Source organism: Mus pahari, chromosome 20 (assembly GCF_900095145.1).
Source record: "Mus pahari chromosome 20, PAHARI_EIJ_v1.1, whole genome shotgun sequence".
NCBI classification, from domain to species: domain Eukaryota; kingdom Metazoa; phylum Chordata; class Mammalia; order Rodentia; family Muridae; genus Mus; species Mus pahari.
Window position 1 is genome coordinate 13,048,841 of NC_034609.1, and position 7,018 is coordinate 13,055,858.

Below are 7,018 nucleotides of genomic sequence, written 5' to 3' on the forward strand. Positions count from 1 at the left end.
GGTAGGCTAGTGCAGTAGAGCCAAGAGAGGCAGGCATTCAGAGATGGGGATGTTACTGAATGTTTTGTAACTATGAATAGCAGAATGTGCTAGGCCTGGAATTAGATGGTTTATATGCTATCTTTATGTTCTAAACCAATTTATAAAATAGGTCTTGATAATTTTTTTGCTGATTTAAAATGTAAAACAGAACAAACAGCAAAAGTAACAAAGCAAAACTGTGGCTCAAATCAGACTTGGATTGTCTGTGATGAAATGATGTAAGTGGCAGAGCTGAAGTTTCTGTCCATCCCTGTCTGCTTATCATCTCTCCAGTCTTCCAGCAGATCTCTTATTCTCAGAGTGTTCTTTTTGCATTATGAAGAAATGCATAAAAGATATATTTCTTATGCATTTGCTAAGAAATATGCTAGGGGATATTGTTTCTATGGAGATGTATTTTGTTTCTGGCTCTATAAAAGATAGTTTTACTATAGTAAGAATCATAAGTGAGCAGCAAACTATTTTTTTTTCTGCCTAGTGTTTTTCCATTATTGGTAATGTTATAATGTTAACATAAAATGTTTTTGAGTTTTTTTTCTATAGCTTATTTTCAGTCCTGAATTTCTTGTTTCAGAGAAATGGGAAATGAAGGCTCCTGGGCTACACTCTGTCCTTCCTAACCCCCTGTTGGTGTCAAGGCATAAATACTTATTTTACAGTTTGAACGTATTTCCCACATAGCTTTTAGTTTTGTAGCAAGAGGTGTGAGATTGGTGTAACAGCTTTATTTCAATTTTGCTATTAAAAATTTGTCATACTTTACTTTTGATTTCTTTCAAGATATATTTGTTATTAATTCTTTGAGAATTTTCATACATATAATATATTTTGATTATAACACCCCCACCCAACTCCTCTTGGGTCCCCCATTCCAAATTCCTTGCTCAACCTTTTTGAAACAAATGGTGAATATTCAGGGGAAAGCATGTATGTGTGTTCATATTTTATTTAGTGGTATTTACTTTGTCATGCTTGTTTTATAGACAGTATAGTTTAGGAAGTTTGTGAGTTGAAATACTTTTTAATGTTATAGTGAGTGCTTATTGTTTTAAAAAAAACAGCAATATAAAACACCATTCAGATAGTAGCAAGCCCTTACATAGTCTTCTTTAGATATGGATATTGTCAGAGGCAAAGCAGGTAAGAATTATTGGGACTGGAGTGTAGCTCTGTGATAGAGCACTTGCCTAACATGAGCAAAGCTGTAAGTTCAAGTCCTAGTACTGAAGAGAAGTAATATTAGGGCCAGCAAGATGGCTCAGTGGGTAAGGGCATTTGCCTTCAAGCCAACCTAATTCCTGGAACTCACGTGGTAAACGTAGAGAGTGACTTCTGCAGATTGCCCTTGACCTCTGAACACACACATACATTCACGAACACATGCACATGCAGGCACTCAGGCACATACACATATTAAATTAAATTTTAAAAATAATTCTTATGCCAAGCTTTCATTTTAATGAATGGCGATAGACAATCTATGAGTAGGATCTATGATCAGTTAGATGGTACCAGGCTAGAGAATTGTAAAACAAGGGTAGGAGAATTGGGGTATGTCCTGTCACTTCCATGTGTTCCTGTAGATCTCTCCATGAGACACTTAAGCAGCCACACAAGAAATAATTGGGCCTCCAATTTTAGTAGAGCTGAATTGAGAGGCCCTGTCTAAATACATTTGGAGAGCTGTGCTAATTTTATAATGCTAACTTGCTTGATGGCTGAGAAGTCCTTGTCATTTTTTCTTTTATTATTTGTGAATTTTTATAGGGGAGCTAATTCTAGGTAATACTGCTTCTGTACAATCATATCTTCTAGTGAAATTTCACTTCAGTTAGCAAAAAGATATGTCTTGGGCATTTTATTTTTTAAGGAATTTTTCCCCCTAGGGGACCATCCAATGGTGTTTTTGAAACCTTAAAACCCATGACATTTTTTGAGTTAATGTAACTGTCATCTTTAGCTATCTTAATTGCAATGCTTTTGAGTTTTGTATTTTATAGCTGAATGATATACACTATATAAAGTTGTGGGATTGGGGAAACAATTAAGTTGGTATTACCATTAAAGAAGGAAGAAGATCCCTGAGCCATAAAGCTCACATATGCAGACCTGGCTGTGTTATTTTCATTCTCCTGTAGAAGAAAAAGATTTGAAATATTCTACCCTCCCCCTATGCTTCAGCTGCTTTTCTTTATTTAAACATATATTATATGATATGTATATAAATAACATATTCACCTCTAAATTTATTTGAAATGTGAATTGTCTTAGATTCTGCAGTTGCACATAAGAAATGGAAAAGAGAGTAGAAAAAAAAAGCCATTTTTATTTTCTCTATGTTGGAGTTGGGATTTATCCTTACAAGTAAAATTTGTTTTTCCTTTTTTATAGTACTTATATTAAAAACATTTAAATTATATTTTATTTAAATACTGATATAGAATTAAAATAGCAAAACCATCAACAACAAGAGAAAAACCACATAAGTTTCATGATGTAAGAGTCCTGTGACAGGGATCTTGAAGATCCTTGCTTGTTATTAACATCAGTGCTGGTTTAGAGCAGTCATGAGAAAGGAAAAGAATGCCTTTTCTCTTTCAAAACTATTGATATTCATAAATCTTGAATAGAAGATGATTAAGAATGATACTGCTTTTATACACATAAATTATACTTATTTGCCAACAAGATAAAGCTTGCAAATAGACTTTTAAAAAGTAAAGTTGTTTAGATGAAAATTAATTTAATCTGAATAAGCTTTCATCTATATCTTTTGTATCATTAACACTCTTTTCTTGAGGGGTAAAAAGCATGAAGAGTCTCCTTTAGTTCCTTAGTTTATTTATTTTTTTCTTGCTCAATTGCCTCTATTTGTGGGACAGAATTAACATTTCCAGCACGTAGGAAAGATTCCTTTTCAGGCAGCTGAATAGATGGTGAGACTTGGAAAGAATTCTTCCCAGTGAAGTGTTTCTTACTGTTGGTGTCTCCATACCTTTGCTTCAGCCTCCTATAAAAATGTCCCTCTTAAAAAAGAAATGTCCCTCTTTGCCCTGCTGTTTGTGATGACCCAAAGCATTAACACATCCAAGTTTGTGAAGTGGTGATGAAGTCTTTTTGTGACACTCCTAAAGTAATACATTTCTGCTTGTTGAGCTCTCTCTCTGTATTTTAGTTGTGAAGGTTGAGTTTAATACAGTTAAACAACTCAGACCGCACAGTTTATGCATATTCACAGAAATTTAAAAAGGAAGTTGTTTAGTGGGAACCTTTTCTTCCGAGGCTGATCCCAAGCTCATGATTTCTTTTTTATTCTTGGGGTGTGTGTGTTTTGCATGTCTTCATAGTTCATGCTCTTTAAAAAGGTAACAGTTTTGTTGAGCTACAATTGCTCCATTTCACCTCTCATCAGGAAAGCTTCTTAGTGCACTAGATGGCCACTGACAGAGACCCTCAACTGGTCAGAGTACAAAGAACAAGAGACAGTGGAGCACTCAGCCTTAAGTGGGAACATACTTCTTGTACCTCCCCCATCAAGACTCAGGGAACTTTACAGAGGAGAGGGCAAGCAGGTTTTAAGAACCAGCAGTAGAGGTTGACTTCAAGAAAACAGAATTTTCTGGATAAGCAGGGCAGTTGTATATATAATCTCACATGAGTTGTGTCAACATGGACAAGACCCATACAGTCTCAAACCAGACAAAATCCTAGCATGGAAGGAGGGGATAGTAGGTCTGAAATCCCACCACCAGCTGAAGCACTGAAGCACTTGGTAGCTGCTGGGAGAGGGAACATCTGCAAACACCAGTCTGTTCTTTGTTTCTTGAAGTTGCCATTTCAGAAAAGTTCTATGTTAGTGAATTTGTATAGGACATGGTGTGGGGGATTCCTGATTGACTTTTTATCCACCATAATTCTCTGGAAAGTATCCATGCTGAATAAGTTGTCTTTTCCTTTTAATTGCTAATATAGTCCTTGTTTTGGGTGTACTGTTCATTTAATGAGTCCCCATTGAAGTACATTTAAGTTGGGGTCATCATGAGCAATGCTTTAATGAGCATTGTATGCTGAGATTTGAATTCAGATCTTAATTTTTCTGGCAGAAAATATGTAGAAATACGAAGAAAATGTATATTTTTCTTTGTGTAGTTTTAGATCATGTTATTTCCATAGTAAGTTTTTAAAAATGTTTTTATTAGTATTAATTATACATAATAATATTATAATAATACATTATATTTTCATACATGTACATCATGAATTTCAACCATGATTACCCAGTTATCTTCTCGACCCCTCTCAGCTCCACTAATCCTCCTTTTCCCCACTAGTCCCACTTTAATGCCTCTGTGTGTGTGTGTTTGTGTTTGTGTGTGTGTGAGAGAGAGAGACTTGATGAGTTTCATTAGGGTTGCTCGCCCTTTCCTATAAACCATTAACAATGTATAAATCCTTAGGGAGGGAGGGACTTCATGATTCCCTTCCCTTTCCATGACAAGCCTAATCACGTGTACATCTTGTTTAAGGTATCATAGCTGCTGTAAGTTCAAGAGTGCAGCAACCTGGAAGTCAGCACTCCACATGCTTCTCTGCTTCTTCCAGCTCTTATAGACCTTCCACCTTTGAATGCAGTGTTCCCTGAGCCTTGGAAAGGATGATATAGATGTACCATTTGCAGTTGGACTTTAAACAACTATTTGTTCTCAGTATTTTGATCACTGCAGTAGGAAGCTTCTCTGACCAAAATGACAGCTACCCTGTGGGCATAAACATAAGTTATTTAGAAGGCACGTTATGGGCCACATCATATCCATTTAACACAACAACAGCAGTAATTTTAGTATTAGGTCTTATGACCTCCTTACCCATGGGCATTTGATTGATGAGATCCACTCCTGTAAAGTAGGCCCCAAACCTAATCAGGAAACTGTTGGTTCCCCCTATACACTTGCCACTGTTGTACTAGTGAGCTCATCTGGCTGGTCAGTGTTGTTATACACAGGGCAAATAGCTGAATATGACTTGACTGCTAGTTCCCCCTAGCAGCCTACATTACATTTTCTGCACTATAAGGGATAGATAGCAGAGAGGAAGGCCTCGGCTCATTTCCAGCTTGATTTCTGTATGCTCTGTGAACACAGCATGTGATATCTTCAGCAATAAGAGCTTACCATATAGATCTGGTAGGCAACTCACAGCAACAGCAACTCAAAAGGAAGTAGCTCACACCCTTAGCACTGGGAGGAACTCATCTACCCTCACAGAGTACCACTATTCTTTACAATAAGCTTTTGTAAAAATCTGCTACACTGTCTCATAGAGTGACTACTATATGTGTCACATGACCATTGGAACTATGCAAATGATCAAGTCTTTCTACATCCCCCTCAGCATGGCTGCTTTTCATGTTAGCTGTTCTGAGAAATATGTGGTGATAGTTCATTGCAGTTTTGTTTCCTTAATAGCTCAGGATACTGAACATCTTTTAATGTTTTTATGTACTATGCTTATATTCTTCAGTAAAATACATTTTTATTTGTTTTGGCCAGGTTCTAATTGAGTTATTTATTTTTATATAATAAAAAAAAATGTATTCTAGACACCAGTTCTTTGTTGAATATGATTTACAAGTATTTTCTCCTAGTCTCATCCTCTTCACAAGGTTTGCTTTGGGGATTAAGTCCAACAAATTTTACTTAGTTCTATATTTGGAAGTTTTTCTTAGTTTTAAACATGAAATGTAATTCATGTACCACTATATTACTCCATTAAAACATAATCCATCAATATTGTGTATTTAGAATATCATACATCTATTGCTGTTGTGTAGCTCTAGGAATTTTTATCATCCCAGAATGAAACTGTTACCCACTCCCAATAGCAGCTTTCTCTCCAGACCTTGGCAACTGTGAAGATGCTTTCTGTTTCTCCAAGTTTGCCTATTCTGTAATTTCTTCTATATAGGAAGGACTTCTGGTCATGGGAGACAGTTAGAGCCCAAGGGAAGGATGGTTTGAAGAATCAGAACTCAGAAGGCAATTCTGATGTTACCTGTAAGGTCCCTTACAGATACAGTTATTATATACAGTTATTTAAAATATTCTGATTAGTCATCCAAACTTACAGAGATTTTTAGATAATTGCTATGCATAGCATCCCTGCACATGAGGGTTGTATAATACCCTCATTTTTGTTACATGTTAAATCCTCATTTGTGTTTGAATTGTGTACCATGCTAGATGATGTTGAATAATACATCATTTAAACGATCCCTCTTAATTTAATGGGCTATTCAAATTTATAGACCTTCTGTTTGAATAACTTGTTCACTCTTTTGTTGTTTAGGATTTTCAGCCCAAGAATCTCCAAAAATACTCTTTTCTTTTTCCTTACAGACCAAAAAGAGTAATGATTAAATTCCTAGTTTTATCATTTTGAATGCAGTCCTGCTATGTGTATACTATGTATACTTGAGGTCTGGTTTCTTTTGCTCAGCAGTGTTCATGTGTGTAGTGGTGGTTTGCTCCATTTTATTGTTATGTAGTAGTAAGCTGTATTAGTAGACACATTTTTAGTGAACTCTATCTGTTGTTTTCTTGTGGTGCAGGGTCGAACCCAAGGCTTTGGGTGTGCTGGCAAGTGCTCTACCACAGACCTTTATCTTCAGCTCACAATTTTATATCCCTCAATGTTTATTTGTTCTATAGAATAGATTGGTTTTAGCCATTAGTTATTATGAATAGGGTTACTATGTGCATTTTGGTTTGCTTTGGGGTGGACTTATATCCTTGAATATCTTTAATCATGATAATTTCAATCTTAAGAAAATTGTCTGCTAATTTATTCCTCACCATGTCAACCATATCATATTTAAGTTTTCTTCAGATTTAAGCCATTAAGCCTAATACGTATGTATGGATGTTTGTAATCCAACATATATATATATATATATATATATATATATATATTTTAAGGG

The 7,018-nt window shown here is 35.6% G+C and overlaps 1 protein-coding gene across 10 annotated transcripts in view; it reads left to right on the top strand.

Moving 5' to 3' along the window:
* Nucleotides 1-7,018, top strand: part of Cyld (CYLD lysine 63 deubiquitinase) — a 52,138-nt gene that overhangs the window by 13,554 nt on the left and 31,566 nt on the right. The gene's annotated exons all lie outside the window — the stretch shown is intronic.